Source organism: Hemicordylus capensis, chromosome 6 (assembly GCF_027244095.1).
Source record: "Hemicordylus capensis ecotype Gifberg chromosome 6, rHemCap1.1.pri, whole genome shotgun sequence".
Classification (NCBI taxonomy): Eukaryota; Metazoa; Chordata; class Lepidosauria; order Squamata; family Cordylidae; genus Hemicordylus; species Hemicordylus capensis.
In genome coordinates this window covers 152,653,005-152,669,337 of record NC_069662.1, presented here as the reverse complement: position 1 = coordinate 152,669,337, position 16,333 = coordinate 152,653,005, and the positions used below count along the sequence as shown (strand labels likewise).

Sequence of the window (16,333 nt, the reverse complement as noted above, 5' to 3'; positions counted from 1 at the left end):
GATGGGTATTGTAGTCCAACAGCATCTGGGGACCAAAGATTGGGAACTACTCTCCATATAAAGTCCAAGTCAACTCTGGCATATTTCTAGCAGTCCATGCACTCCAACTGCTGCCCACAATGAACTCCGCAAATCCAAGGAGACGCCTAGGAGGCAGGAGGGCCTAGGAAAGGAGCGGGTAAAGGAAAGATGGGCCCAGGAAGGCAGGAGCTAGAGACCTGAGGCGGCAACAGGCTAAGAGAAGCATGGAGGGTCAGGGTTTGGGAGGGGAAGTTGGCCCGGTCTACTCTACACTTTGTAGGAAGCGAATCCATCAACATGCAGCAGGAAGAGATGGATTGTCCTGAGGTGGCCGAATAGATCATGCCACTTCAGACTGCAAGGGATGGACCACGTTTTTGAATGCTCCCCTTCACATCTTTGAATGTCTCCTCTTCATGAGAATTTCCCCACAAGTAGAAACGTGGAGCACCCGGGAGCAGGCTGGGCAAGAATGCTTCTCTGTTTTCTAACCTCAGGGGATTTCTCATGAAGAGGGGCATTCAAAAATGGCACCCCCACCTGCCACCTGAAATGGTACAGACTGCTCTGCCCCTTCATTCTGTTGCATGCGTAGACCCAAACTTGATCCTGAAGAGGGAGAGCGACCTGAGAAGTGAGACAGAACTAGGAGTCAGACTGGCCAGAGAGGGCAGTGTCTCATGGAGGCGAGGAGGGCCCCCCAATGCACCAATAAGAGAGCCGGAGAGATATGTCAGAATGTTGAACTTGTATGTTAGAGACATGTGTTCGAAAATGATGATCTGTAATTCAGTACGGATTAAATAGTTATTTGAGCAGAGGGAGGAGGCAACTTGTTCTTGGCTTCCCTGCTGAAATGCCTATAAAGCCCAATTAGGTTTATAACTTTGCATTAAATTAAATATGTTATTTTACACAAGCACTTACAAAAGACTCCTAAGTATCCAATAACCGTTTCCTTTATTCCCTTGTTAGCAGCTGACACTTTGGCGGTGCTCAGGCGCACGCCAAGTTGATTTAGGGCATTGATTTTCAGCTGGCACACGTCCCTCCATCCTCAAACAGAACTGATTAGCTTCCCAGGAAAACAGCACTTACTTTGCATTGTCTTCTGGATTTTGCTCGCCTCCCTCTGGAGGGCGTCTGCAACACCAGCTGGCTAGGAGAGATCTCTTGAGTAAGCGGCTTTGGGAGGATGCATGCAACCCGGGAACCAGCCCGCAATGAATGGGGAATCCAGCGCAGTGAAGCAGTTTGCTGTACAGTACAGAAGGTCACCAACAGGGAAGCCATGAAAAAAGAGACCTTGAGCCTATGGGAATGGGGGTGGGGGGGTGGCGGCTTAGGTTCCTCAGCACACTTGTGTGCTCAAATTGCCAAAAAAGGGGGGAAGGGGGAGAAATAAGAAGAGTAAAGCACATTACCTTGCTCTCCAGCAATGCCCCCTGATTTCTGGCTGTTTAAAAAATAAAAATGAAAAAGAGCCACAAAATGGCCCCTGGAAATGACACCGAAAGAAGAGATGGTCTTGTGGTAGCAAGCATGACTTGTCCCCTTAGCTAAGCAGGGTCCACCCTAGTTACATTTGAATGGGAGCCTAGAAGTGTGAGCACTGTAAGATAATTCCCCTCAGGGGGTGGAGCCACTCTGGGAAGAGCATCTAGGTTTCAAGTTCCTTCCCTGGAATCTCCAAGATAGGGCTGAGAGAGACTCCTGCCTGCAACCTTGGAGATGCTGCTGCCAGTTTGTGTAGACAGTACTGAGCTAGATGGACCAATGGTCTGACTCAGTATAAGGCAGCTTCCTATGCTCCTATGTACCGTTAGCAGTTGCAGGGAAGGCATTGTTTCCATTGCAATGTTTTGCCAGTCAGAGAAAGGGTATCTACTTTAAAAGGTCCCTCCTGGTAGAGATTTGGCAGTCCTAGGTTGCACACACACTGGATTCACCAAGCACTGGATTCATCTCATCCCAGGCTCTTGCTTTCATGTTATGGCCTTTCCTCTCTCTCTGAGGTTCTTGTTGATGGGTGAGCTATGCACTATTGAATACCAACACTTGCCTGCCTCCCTGCGGTGCAGAGCTGGCCAGGACAGAAGAGTTGCTGCATGCATCTGGCCCTGGCCCCGTTTTTGTTCTGTCCACCATACAATAGCTTGGGTTGGGTCTACGCGTCATGTGTATTAGAATGAACTGATAAAGTGCAGAGGTATCAGAATGGACAGAATCATTTCAAATCACAGGGGGTGGACGCTACTTTTAAATGTTCCTCTGCATAGAAAAATCCCTGAAAACAGAAACCTAGCATATGAGGGAGAAAGCTTCTTTCCTGGCCCTTTGCCTGCTGTACTGCTTTTCTATTTTCAGGGGATTTATAATTTAGGGAAACATTCCAAAATAGCGACTTGCACCTGCAGTCTAGAATGGTGCAGACGATTCTACCACCTTATGTGCAGCAGAGATGGACTCACTGGCTTCCCACCCAGGCATCAAAGCGAATGTTCTTCCCCTCTGTGAAGAACCAAGTCCTGCTCTACAGCCATCGCCATCAGGCTGCAGCAGAGGGTGTGTCAAGCAGCAAGGCCATTCCATCGGCCTGAGGAGGACCAGGTCCCTGCTGGATACACCCCTCTGACAACCTCCCACCCCTCCTTTTTAATTTTTGTTTGTTCATCAACAAAAGAAAGATTGTGGGCCCTTTGGGAACAGGATTATTAATATTTTAAAATGCTGTAAGCTGCTCTAAGCATGTTAGAAAGGGAGAGAGAGAGAAAGGAAGGAAGGAAGGAAGGAAGGAGGGAGGGAGGGAGGGAGGGAAGAAAGAGAAGAGAAGAAAAGAGAAGAGAAGAGAAGGAAGAAAGGAAGGAGGGAGGGAAGAGAAGAGAAGAGAAAGGAAGGAAGGAGGGAGGGAAGAGAAGAGAAGAGAAGAGAAGAGAAGAGAAGAGAAGAGGAAGGAAGGAAGGAAGGAAGGGAGATCCTATTCCACAACATACATATTGATTAGTTCTGGGGGCACAGAAGATCATATCATCAGCTCAGTCTCCTTCTCTTTCCTATTCCTCCTCTCCATCTTCCTCAGGCTACAGTAGTAGTAATAGTAGCAGCAGCAGCAGCAGTTAGAGCAGTAGAGAGCTGTTGCAGTATATTGAGAGTGAGCTGGAAATCATGACTTCCTTGGTTAATGTTCAGCTCTGCCAAGAACTCACTAGATGGCCTTAGGCAAATCCCTCCCTGTGACAGTCGCTCCCTCTCAGCCTCGGCTGCCCACAGGCAATATGGGGCTAATAATAGTGATTTACCTTCCAGGGTGGTTGTTAGGATTATATCAAGAGAATATATCAAGAGGATTATATCGAGAGAATGTGAAGCGCTTTGCCCACTCGGAAGTGCTAAACAACTGTTAAGTACTAACAGTAATCATCATCATAGGAACATAGGAAGCTGCCATATACTGAGTCAGACCATAGGGCCATCTAGCTCAGTATTGACTTCACAGATTGGCAGCGGCTTCTCCAAGGCTGCAGGCAGGAATCTCTCTCAGCCCTATCTTGGAGATGCTGACAGGGAGGGAACTTGGAACCTCCCTAAGAGGAATATCTTACAGTGCTCACACATCAAGTCTCCCATCCATATGCAACCACAATCATATGCAACCGGCTCAGCTAAGGGGACAAGGCATGCTTGCTACCACTGGACCAGCTCTCCAATCCTGGTCCTCACCATCCCCACCATCCCAGTGCATTTCTTATCCATAAGCTTCTGGGACTCCAAAAGATGTCACAAAAGTATTGTTTTGTCAACATGGCCCCTTCCACTATCCATTTCTTGATCAATGCAGGCCCTGAAACATGTTTTGCTTCCCCACACTTTAGCCAAGGGACACAAGGCAAAAGATCTGCCAGTGTAATCAACCCCACAAGTGCTTCCAAATGATGTTTTCAGTCTTCCATGCTGCTACCAACAACAGGCTGTTGCTAATCCACTTAAAGTACTGATCATTATTGTAATTATACAGTTAGTGATCCTATTCACTAAGGCATGGCTAAGCTTCCAAGTACATTGATTAAAATATGTGAGATTCTTAAACATGGCAAAGCTCGCTACTGCATTAATGCCAAGGCGCTTGTCTTCTGCCAAATAAAAGAAAAACCAGGGGTTCCAGCCAAAGCCAGAAAACTACCTGTGCTTGTGACCAAAAAAAAAAAAAAAAAGGCTTAGCTAATTCATTGGATTATGCCAACATCCTGGGAACAGGTGAATGCAGAAAACAAAGGACTAGTTTGAATGAGATCACCCGACCAACCTGCCTGAATGCAGAATGAGCTCGTTCTCACTAGAAAAAGCTGGGAAGGAGGTAGGGATGTGTAAGCTGGCTCGATTTGCGCCGGGCTCGACATCGAACCCACCCACTTCAGGCAGACTGAATTCGAACCAGCCTTGTCCCCCAAAGTGGGGTGCTGGCCCGAGCTCGAACCACGCCAGGCTCGGTTCTAAGAACCAGTTCGGGGGTATACTTGTAAAGAGGAATCCGGAAAGGATTCCCCTTTACAAGTAAAGGGGGATTCCCTAGCCGGTTGTGTGTGTGTGTGTGTGTGTGTGTGTGCGCGCGCGCGCGCGCGCAAATGGGGAATTTCTTCCTTTGATTTCCAGGCAGTGGGGACAGCAGAGACGGCCACGGTGGTGGTGGAGAGATCAATGCTCCTCCATCCCTCGCCAGCCTCCCAGCCTCCCCACCAGGCTTGCCAGCCTCCTAGCCTCTGTGCACATGCGGAGGCCATTTTCATTACCTCTGAACATGTGCAGAGGCCATTTGCGCCACCACACAATATTATACTTGTAAAGGGGAATTCTCTCCACATTCCCCTTTACAAGTATACCCTCTGAGCCGGCCAGCGAACCGGCTTGGCCTGAGCCTGAGACCGGACCCGGATGGTTCGGATCTGGTCCAGATTCAAACCGAACCAGCCTGGCCACTTCCGTGCACATCCTTGGTAGGAGGATTGCCCAACCAGTGTAGGCTTTTCATCCACTCTCGCTAAAATGATGGGGACAGAACGTGGGTTGGTTGTAGCTGTTTGGCTCAACTTCTGGCTCTCATATGATTACTTTCCTCTCCTCCTGCCTTGCTCTTTGCAAACACATGACTGTTGATCAAGAGTGCATAACCTTACTGTTACCCTGGCTGGGTGCTCCTGTGACCCAGCTTTTTCATCATAAGCTCAATGAGGTGCCTGTGAGGGTGGTCGGCTCACCACCCTACAACTGGTTTCCTTGCCACTGTGACCTGCTTGGGTAATATATGGAAGCACTTTCAGCATTCACTCAAAGGGTTCCTTCTTATGGCACCTTAGTGATGGAGGAAGCTGCTTCCTCATGACCACAGAAGGAAAGCCAAAGACTCCTTCCATATGGTACATTTGTACATTGGAGAAAAAAATTGAACAGGTTCTTCTCCTGAGGTACTAATATATTATTATTATTTTTACATTTATATCCCGCTCTTCCTCCAAGGAGCCCAGAGCTGTGTACTACATACTTGAGTTTCTCTTTCACAACAACCCTGTGACGTAGGTTAGGCTGAGAGAGAAGTGACCGGCCCAGAGTCACCCAGCTAGTTTCATGGCTGAATGGGGTTTTGAACTCGGGTCTCCCAGTCCTAGTCCAGCGCTCTAACCACTACACCATGCTGGCTCCATGTATCTAATATAGCTAATATAATACATGTTGGTTTGATTATTTAGTATATTTATTCACTGCCCCAAACTCACGTTTCTAGGTGGTTTACAACACACCTAAAACAAATTAAAACAGTTTATAACCACAATTCCAGTTAAAAAGCTAGGGTGAATAAATGCGTCTTAAGAGTCTTTTAAAAAGTTGTCAGATGTTGGGGACATTTTACCTAGGGAAGCACTGAAAATATATCTCCTGACCAACAGTCTAAAGTGGTACCCCCCGCACCCGAATTATCTCACTCCATTCTGTGTTATATGGAGATGGATCTTAGATGGTTAAATGTCGTCCTCTTGTGTAGCTTACACTCAATTCAACAGGGCTTGTTCTATTTACACATTATGTTCAACACTCATATGAGTGTACAGCATACACAGGTACTGATCTGTACACAGGTACAGTTATTTGCATGTTATGTTGAACGTAGGTACAGCACTACACTTCCTATTTGCATGATGCATTTGAGGAAACTATACTCAGGTTCATCTTTAAAATGAAATCACACAAAAACATGTACAAGTGTACAGACATCTGCATACCAGTGCAACATAATGTCTGAACAGTGATTTGAGACCTATGGGTTGCTCAAGACTTCTGTGCACCTGACGCAGGGTGCCAAATGCTGCCAACTTGCACAGACCCTCCTCTCTCTATATATCTTTTTTCTAAAGCGGGGGAAAAGGACATCTTGTTGCTTCACTAGTGCCCCAGTAAATTGCCACCTGAGGCAATCACTTAACCTTGCCTCACGGAAGGGCCGCCCCACCGTATGGTATTACCAAAAAGCCAATTCAAAGAAAATTCTCTATTCATGATGACAGACAGACACAGATAATGCACATATCGTAAGAGAATGGCACACCTCTTTCTGAGTGCAAGGGAAGGTCATTGTACAAGCTCCCCTTTAGGGGACTCTGCTGACAGCGGTTTTCCTTCAACAATTTAATCGGCACGATACCATCTATAACCCTTTGTGCCGATTTGTCCTTCCAATGCACGCCATTGTCAGTTGTGAGATCCAGCAGGCTGGTTCTGCTGATAAAAGTGTGACACGAGGGATGGCTGTTAAGAGACTGATTTATTTTAGAAGGTCTGCTCTGTCTTGGGTATTGTCCCCGGACATAGGTCAAGGTTACCGAAGTCTGTGTCCTCGCTTAGTCATGAGTGAGGAACTCCTCGGGGTCTCCTTGCAATTTTGTTATGAATGACAACAGGGGAATGTGGGTATAATGCAGAGGATAATGTGGGCGTTCTCTTGTGGTTGTTTTTAATAGCTATTTGGAGCTGAACTATAACCTTCAAGTGCTGCTTGTGGACTTCCTAGAGGCAAGCCGTATGTGGGAATCAGCAGGCTAGACCAGACCAAACTTTGGTCTGATACAGCAAGGCCCTTGCGTTCTCATGGGACAACTTGGGAGACATGCAATAGAAGCCAATAACTAGTGGTTTCCGGAAGCCCATCTATAATATAAGTTGAGTTTAGACGTACATATTTTAGTTTAGAAAGAAGACCAGTAAGTGGGGACACAATAGAGGTGTATAATTATGCATGGTATGGATCAAATGGACAGAGAGACTTTTTCACCCTCTCTCATAATTTCAGGAACCCAGGGTCATCTGTTGAAGCTAAGTGGTAGTAGATTCAGGACAGACAAAAGGAAGGAAGTACTTCTTTACAAAATGGGGCCATTCATACAACCAGCCCTACCCAGACCTACCCAGGTAGGGCTGGTCATGTGGAACACTGGGATTCATCCTGATCCTGGTGCTGCTGTGCTGGGTAGCCTGGGTTCTTAACCCGGGCTAAAAGTGAGGTACGAGGATGCTCATGCACCTCACCCCACCACCCGGCTGTCTGAATGCATAGGCTGCCAGCAGCCATTAAAACAACAGAAGCCAGGGGAAGGAACCACCCAGCCTCTAGCATTTCCACAAGGCACCATGCTCCTCGCATGGTGCATTATGAGATTTCTGGAGGCTGGGTGTCCTTCTCCCAGCACACCACTCTCTGCATGGTCGATCATGTGGGCTTGTGAGCAGTGACCACCAAAAGGAACTGGTGATTATGTGGGGGGAAGGTAGGTAGGATCCTGCCTTTCCCCCTAGCCCTCCCCAACCCCAGTATGATGACTTGATGGTTGTGTTAATGGCCCCACTGTGTAGTTAAACTATGAAATTTACTGCAACCAGATGTGATGGAGAGGTAGATTTGAAACCGATTGAGATAGTTTTAAAAGGGGATTAGACAAATTCATGGAGAATGGGGCTATCAGTTTCCATTAGGAGCACAGGGGACATGCCCATGAATACCATGTGATAGAGAACACCAATGGGAAATGGCCGTTGTACTCATTGCAGACTTCCCAGTTGGCCACTGTGTGAAGCAGGATGCTGGGCCAGATGGGCCTTTAGGCTGATCCATCCAACAGGGCTTTACCTAATATTTTTATGTTCTTAAATGGGTTTGTGTCTACTGTTCAGATATGTTCACACTGGAGAGCCAGTGTGGTATAATGGTTAGAGTGTTGGACTAGGACCGGAGAGGCCAGAGTTCAAATCCCTATTTAGCATACCTGGATGGCAGCTGGAGGGTAGAGATATGCATGGAACCATAAAGGGCCTCCAAATTGGTTTGAAAGGCTTCTGGTTCCACCGGTCCAATGGCGGGGTGTGTGTGCAGCTTTAAGTGTGGGAGAGGGTGCACTTACCCCTCCCTCCTCTCTTCCCTTGCTGGCGTTCCTTTTTGCTAAAGTTCATCAGGGCGGCAGTGTACCTCCCTGCCACCCTGTTGCCCCTGTTTACCGGATACAAACTGAAGTATCCAATGCACCTGCTCGTACTGGTATGGGTGCGCACCCGTCATGCATGCACGGTGGGCGTGGGCACGCAACGACACCATGTGTGCACTCCTCTGCATGCAGGCGCGTTGGATATTTCCGGTTGTATCTGCTAAACGGGGGCAATGGGGTGGCAGGGAGGTACGCTGCCACCCCAAACGTTAGAAAAAAGGAGTGCCGGCGGGGGAAGAGTGGAGGGAGGGGTAAGTGCACCCTCCCCCGCTCTTAAAGCAGCAGCACCCCTGCCATCGAACCACACTCCCGCCTGGTTCCTTGCACATCCCTACTGGAGGGTGTGTGTGCAAGAGCCCAATGGAGATTCCATCACACCTGCATGTCTGAGCACATGGAAGAGGATGGATCACACCACAGGGGTTTGGGTTGTTGTTGTTTTTTTGCTCTGACCCACGTCTGCTCTTAAGTCTTTGGGCCCAACCCCTTAGTCTCCATACTATACTGTAACTAAATCTAAGTGCATGAACATGGAATAAGTGCATATTCTTCCCTGGTGTACCCATTTTTACTTGGGATACTTTGCCCCAAGATGGGGCCACAGCTCAGTGAAAAAGCATTTGCTTTACATGCAGAAGATCCCAGGTTCAATCCCTGGTAGCATCTCCAGCTAGAAAAAAAACCCAAAAACGCCTGCTCGAAACCTTGGAGAGCTGCTGCCAGTCAGTGCAGACAACACTGAACAAGATGGACCAATGATCTGACTCAGTATAAGGCAACTTCCTGTGTTCGTGTGTACTTCTCTCCCCTTTGTTGTCTCCTGTTTGTCTCCTTGTGAGCCCTTCAGGGCAGGGATCTGCTCTCTCAATTTTTCTAAAGTGGCACCTGGATTTTACATATTTTTATTTTTTGATTGATTGGTTGATTGATTGATTGATTAAGTGTCGTCAAGTCAGTGTCAGCTCTTAGCGATTACATAGATAGATTCTCTCCAGGATGATCTGTCTTCAACTTGGCCTTTACGATCTCTCAGTGGTGCATTCATTGCTATCATAATCGAGTCCATTTTATTTTTGGGGGAGTATCTTATTTGTGTTACTCTCTGTTGTGCTCTAAATTCTTGTTGAAGGGGAGGAGAGATGGGACCATGAACCTCAGTAGCATGTATTTTGGCAAAATGAAGTAGAATAGATAGGTATGTTTTCATAATCTAACTGGATGAAATTCTCTTTCATTTTTAAAATCTAAGCAAATGCAAGATGAATACATTTCCTAATTACTGCATGGAAAGCTAGTAATGGTTCTTAAAAATGTGGAGGGGCTCAGGGAAATCTGAAGTATTTTATGGGAAGCTGGATTTCACCCCTGCCTCATAGTTTCACACAGAAACATTTTCACGCATGAATTTCCAGCATGCTTCCAATAAATGGTATTTACTGAAGAGGGCTGTGAAGATTCATTTTTGTAAGGGTGGCTGCCGTTCATGGTAATTTTGCTCCATACAAACAATTACTTAAACCTTAATTATTAATTTTGAGTCTCGGCAGTTTACAGTTCTCCATTTGATACACTGAAAACATGACTTGAGGGACAGAAGTGAAGGTCTCTCCCAAGACTTTTCCAAATATATGTTTTGTGTCATTATTATTAACACTAGCTGAGATTCTGAGGAAAATTACTCAAACTAGTCCCTTGAAATTAGTCCCTTTTAATTTCAGTGGGACTACTTTGAGTAATTTTCCTCATTGTTTAAGCCATTATTTGTAGTTGGTGTAGTAGTAAACCTCATTTATATGTGTATATCACAACAACAACTACAATAATAAATAGAACTGCTGATAACTGATTGTAAGGCAATTGTTTTCCAAGCTTACCAAAATTTTGTTCTTGGCTATTAAATCAGTGATGACAGAGTAAAGGTAAAGGTAAAGTGTGCGATTTTGACTCCTGGCTTCCACAGAGCCCTGTGGTTGTCTTTGGTAGAATACAGGAGGGGTTTACCATTGCCTTTTCCTGTGCAGTATGAGATGATGCCTTTCAGCATCTTCCTATATCGCTGCTGCCCGATATAGGTGTTTCCCATAGTCTGGGAAACATACCAGTGGGGATTTGAACCGGCAACTTTTTGCTTGTTAGTCAAGCATATCCCCGCTGCACCATTTAAGGTGAGAACAAATGAAAAGTGCAGGCAGTGGGTAGGTGATAGCATCCAGCGATGTGTCATAATGGAGTAGGTGGGGTTCACAAAGTGAAAAAAGGGAGTTACAAGAATGTCCCTTTTCCAGCTGCAAAATGGTAGGGAGCATGGTAAAGACCATGTGGTGTTTTGGACTGAAAACTTTCTCAGTGGTTTATCCTCAGGCTCTGGGAAATTTCTGCCTTCCCTGTTCTCTGGAATGTGCCATGTTGTCAATGTAGATGAGACATTTCTGTTCATTTAAAAGAAAGTTCACTTTTTGAATTTCTGCATGTTTGTGAGGTTATTCACACAATCAAAAACTGTGTTCTACCCAGGTTTGGGAGCTGTGTGTGCTCCCAATTTTCAGTTGTGTGGAAGCATGGTAAGAGGAAAATCTGGGTAGAAGTGGTTGTGTGGAAGCAAGGTTGGAGGAAAACCTGTGTAGCCTTTCCTCCTCCCTTGCTTCCACACAATCACTTCTACCCATGTTTTCCTCCTTCCTTGCTTCCACACAACTGAAAATTGGGAGCACACACAGCTCCCAAACCTGGGTGGAACAGTCTTTGATTGTGTGAATGACCTCTTTGTGTCTTCAATTTTCAAGATGCAGAAAGTCCTATTAATATGGTTGTCTAATATGAGTTAGGCCAAGGATTCTCAAATTGGGGTCCTCAGATGTTGTGGGACTACAGTTTCCATGATCTCCTGTTACATTGGCCAAAGGCCATTATGGCTGGGGCGTGAGGGAAGGAGACCTGGTCTTGTGGTAGCAAGCATGAATTGTCCCCTTTGCTAAGCAGGGTCCAGCCTGTTTGCATTTGCATGGGAAATGTGTGAGCACTGTAAGATATTTATTTATTAATTATTTTATTTATTTGATTTATATACCGCCCTTCCAAAATGGCTCAGGGCGGTTTATATTCCCCTTAGGGGATGGGGACGCTCTGGGAAGAACACCTGCGTGCTTGCACGCAGAAGGTTCCAAGCTCTCTTCCTGGTACCTCCAAGATAGGGCTGAGAAAGACTCCTGTCTGCATTCTTGGAGAAGCCGCTGCCAGTCTGTGTAGACAATACTGAACTAGATGGACCAATGGTCTGACTCAGTATATGGCAGCTTCCTATGTTCCTATGTTGGGAGTAGTAGTCCAACAGCAACTGGAGACCCAAGTCTGAGAACCTCTAGGTTAGGCACGGTGATCTTTATTAGCCTCTTATCATGTCTCAAATAGTTCTTGTTGTCTGATGAAATGAATTATTTGGCCCAGTTATTTGCTTGGATAACCTACTGAAAGCCCTATTGAGTTATATTGTTCGCCCCACTTTTCATCATCTGCTTCTAAATGTTAGCACTAACAAGCAGTTAGTTAAGCATGACCACTGGAGATTGTCATTATGTCTTACATATCTGAACACTAGCACACTTAAAAAAAAATCTCTTAGATTAAAGATGAATCAAAGCATTTCATCTCCAACTTTCGGACTGAAGGTCCTTGTCCTTACAGATGGAGAGAGAAAGCCAGAGTGTAAATCCAACACAAATGGCTTTTTAAAATTTAATAATTCACCAGATCTATGGGTTCAGCACAGCCTGGCTGGGGTAGATAAGTAAAATAAATACTGTAAAGTCAATTTTTAATAATCTCCTGCATGAAATTTAAGCACAAGAGAAAACATTTAACAATCAAGTCAGAGGCTTTTTGTAAATGATCAAATGAGAATTTAAAAGCCCCTTACCTACGGGTGGAAAAAGCTTCTATTTATCCCTTAGCACACATTGCATCGTTTCCCTCCGTTTCGTTTGCCAAACTGGTTTTTGACTCTTAACATATAACTGCGCGCATCAACAATTCTTCCCATCTATGGCAATGCTAAACAATGACAACATGACAAAGACATTCTGTGCAAGAAAGAAGCCGTTTGTACCCCATGCACTAATTAGCTCCTAGGATATTGTGGTAACAAGTGGTCGGGTGTATTTATCTAATTACTGAGACAGTGCATTTGCAACAGAGGGTATTTTGATATAAGAGGTTTATAAAACTCTGATTTAGGCTGATCTCTTCTCTCAGAATATCAAGCCGAAACTGGCCTGCAAGCAAGGTTTTTACATGCGGAAGAATGAAATCCTCTGTGATTTGTGACAAGTCCTTGTCCCCTGTTGAAAGGAAGACTCAAAATGAAAAGCAGAAATAATTAAATGGCATGGGGGGGGCACATGCACAGAGAAATCTTTACGTTTCAGTGTTAATGCAATGAATTTGTGACATTCGTATCTGTAGCACTGACAGGAAGAAATTTAAAAATGGGGTGGCAGTGGTAGTGATGTCCTTTGTGGCAAGAATAACTGGGGAGAGCTGGTTTTGTGGCAGTGAGCATGAATTGTCCCCTTTGTTAAGCAGGATCTGCCCTGGTTTGCATTTGGATGGGTGACTATCTCCACCCTGCAAAATGAATGCATGGACAGTCATTCACACAAAACCAAGTAATATCTACAGAACACATAATATGTACAGAACACATGAACACTGCTTTCATGCACAGCCTAACTCAGGCTAGGGAAGTGCAGCCTGGGTGAGGCTGTGCATGAGAACCACCAGAATCGGGCCTGATGATGCCTAGCCCTGTTTTGAAAGTGGGGATTGTGTGTCCCCCAGGATCCAGGATTGTGTGTTTGCTGGGGCAATGTTTAGCCAGTTGACACAGAGATGGGCACCTAGAGCATCCGTCTCCTGGAGAGGGGAGCTGGTCTTGTGGTAGCAAGCATGACTTGTCCCCATAGCTAAGCAGGGTCTGCCCTGGTTGCATCTGAATGGGAGACTTGATGTGTGAGCACTAGAAGATCTTCCCCTCAGGGGATGAAGCCGCTCTGGGAAGAGCAGAAGGTTTCAAGTTCCCTCCCTGGTTTCTCCAAGAGAGGGCTGAGAGAGATTCCTGCCTGCAACCTTGGAGAAGCCGCTGCCAGTCTGTGAAGAGAATACTGAGCTAGATAGACCAATGGTCTGACTCAGTATATGGCCGTTTCCTATGTTCCTATGTTCCCCCAATGCATCATGTGGTACATTATGGCATCACTGGAGGTTGGGAGGCTTCATCCAAGTTTCTGGAGCTGCATGTTGCAGGCACACAGCACTGCCTGTCTGGGAGCATGGGCCACACTCCCAGAAACAAACCATCCCTTATCTGGGGGGAAGGTGAGCTTAACCAGCCCTCCCTCCCTTGTTCCCGCCCCCACCATGCCCGCCCACGTGAATGAATCCCTCCCTCCTTTGTTCCCGCCATGCCCGCCCATGTGAATCAGGCTTAGGTTATCAAATCTCCCAAAGAGACCTAACTGGTTGCAGTGTGGATGAAATGCCAGGCTGCCCAGTGCATGGAGCCACCTAATGGCGCAGTGGGGAAATGACTTGATTAGCCAACCAGAGGTTGCCTGTTATCGGGAAGCAGCGACATAGGAAAGATGCTGAAAGGCATCTTCTCACACTGTGTGGGAGATGGCAATGGCAAACCCCTCCTGTATTCTACCAAAGACAGCCGCAGGGCTCTGTGAGAGCCAGGAGTCGACACCGACTCAATGGCACACGTTCGCTTACCACTGTGTGTAGCTGTGCATTTGCAGTATTTCACTCCAATCTTTTACTGCTAGAAACTCAGAGGAAAGAGCTGAACCCTAAAGAATGTAACTCAGAGCAAAGATTTCATCCCCAAGAGGAAAAAAGAGGTACAAGTGATTTTCCAGGGACAGGTACCAGAAAATAAGGGCTATCCCTCATAAATGGGGACAGGTGGAGCCTGTGCCCTGAAGCAAGGTGAAGTGGGCTATTAGGGGAAGGGGATCAGGGGCATAACTATAATAGGGCAAGGGGAGACAGTTGTCTGGGGGCCCACTGCCTTGGGGGCCCCCCCGAGGCAAGTCACATGACTGACTCCCCCAGCTGCGCACCCGCCCAGGCTTCCTTCAGTTGTATTCATCCTCCGAAATTGATGTGAGTGTTAAGACCGGGAGCTACCAGAGCAGCATGTCTTTCTCTAGTACCATTAAATAACTTGCATTGTCCACAATTTACAAAACCTTTAAAAAAATAATTTAGGATGATGTTCTATTGTGGCACATAGGGGAGATATATATATAAATTTTACTATGCTTTTTGTTACCACTATTCAGCCTCATTTAAGATTTCTTTATTTCACGAGCTGAGCTTCAGTGAGGGGGGGGGCATTTTAAAATCTTGTCTCTGGGCCCACTCCAACCTTGCTATGCCCCTGAAGGAGATTATGGGACAGTTTTTATGGGCAGCACAGCAGCCCCTCCCAGCAACATTATTCTCCCCTTCCTAACTGAAAAAGAAGGAAGGCGGAGAGATTTGAAAGAAGGAAGGGATTGGGAGTGTGAATTTAGTAGGAAAAAAGTGAAAGGGGAAGGAAGGAAGAGGGGGGCCTAGGAGTGCTTCAGGTAGCAAAATATCATGAGCCAGCATTACTTTTATGTTGGGGAATATATACTGTAATCTTTTTCTTAAGAGAGCCTTCCCACAAATGATCCTTCCTCAAAGAAAAGACACAGAGAAAGAACACTGCTTTCCTTGCTTGAGAGACACATTGCTGCTTCTGTGACATCAGCAGCCACTAAGCCAATCCCTACTCTCATCTCAAACCTGTTTTCAGGCTAGCAACCAACACCCTTTACAGAAGCAAACTGTCAAAGACTCAGATCCTATGAAGTGGTTAGACTGCTGGAGTAGGACTGGGGAGTCCAAATCCCCCCTCAGCTGTGAAACTCACTGGGTGACTCTGGGCCAGTCTGTCATCTCTCTGCTTAATCTACCTCACAGGGGACTGACACCATTTTAAACTCATGCAGCCTCCAAAAAACGCCTTAACAGGTGGCACTGTATCTTCCAGACCTAGTGTTCCATTTTTTAAAAAAACCAAACAAACAGAAAAAGCTTTCAGCACATGATAAGGCCAAGACCCAAGACTGTTTAAAAACACAGACCAAATGTTTACAGTGCCTTTTACTCCACAAACAGAGATCGCTTAAGACGCACAGATGGGACCCAGACAGCTTTTCATGGCTTGCTCCATATGATAGAACCCAACACATCTGGTACGCTCTGCAAAGCATCTTGGCACTAATTTGTTTGTCACTATCCATTGAGAGGGCTATCTGTCATCCTGTCACATGTCGGTTGCCCTGAGATGTTTGGAGACGAGGCTAGTCACAAATGGAGGCTGCCAGCCACTTGGGAGTCAACCGGTGGAAATCACCAGCTGTTCCAAATGCCGACAAATGAAAAGGTAACAGGGTAGATGCTCCGTGTGTGTGTGTGTGTGTACGCGCGCATGTGCGTGCACGTGCACAAGACTGGAATTTCAGCAGAATCTTGCTCTAAACCTTCCACATTAGCTTGCAGGAAGCAACTCATTTGACTCAGAGAAAGACCCTCTGTTTATCCTCTTTCTTTCTCCGTCTATATGAGTGTGCACGTGAACCCAGCTGTCATTATATTCAGATGAGTATTCTTTGAAACGATAGACGATAGATTTAGAAATCAAAGGGCAAGGGAAAACATTTGCATCTTATATTTTTTTTAAAAAACCAACCCTGATGTCT

The 16,333-nt window shown here is 46.1% G+C and overlaps 1 protein-coding gene across 6 annotated transcripts in view; it reads right to left on the bottom strand.

Annotated features, from left to right (window-relative positions):
• ADARB2 (adenosine deaminase RNA specific B2 (inactive)) overlaps nucleotides 1-16,333 on the bottom strand; it is a 565,015-nt gene that overhangs the window by 189,255 nt on the left and 359,427 nt on the right. The window lies entirely within an intron of this gene.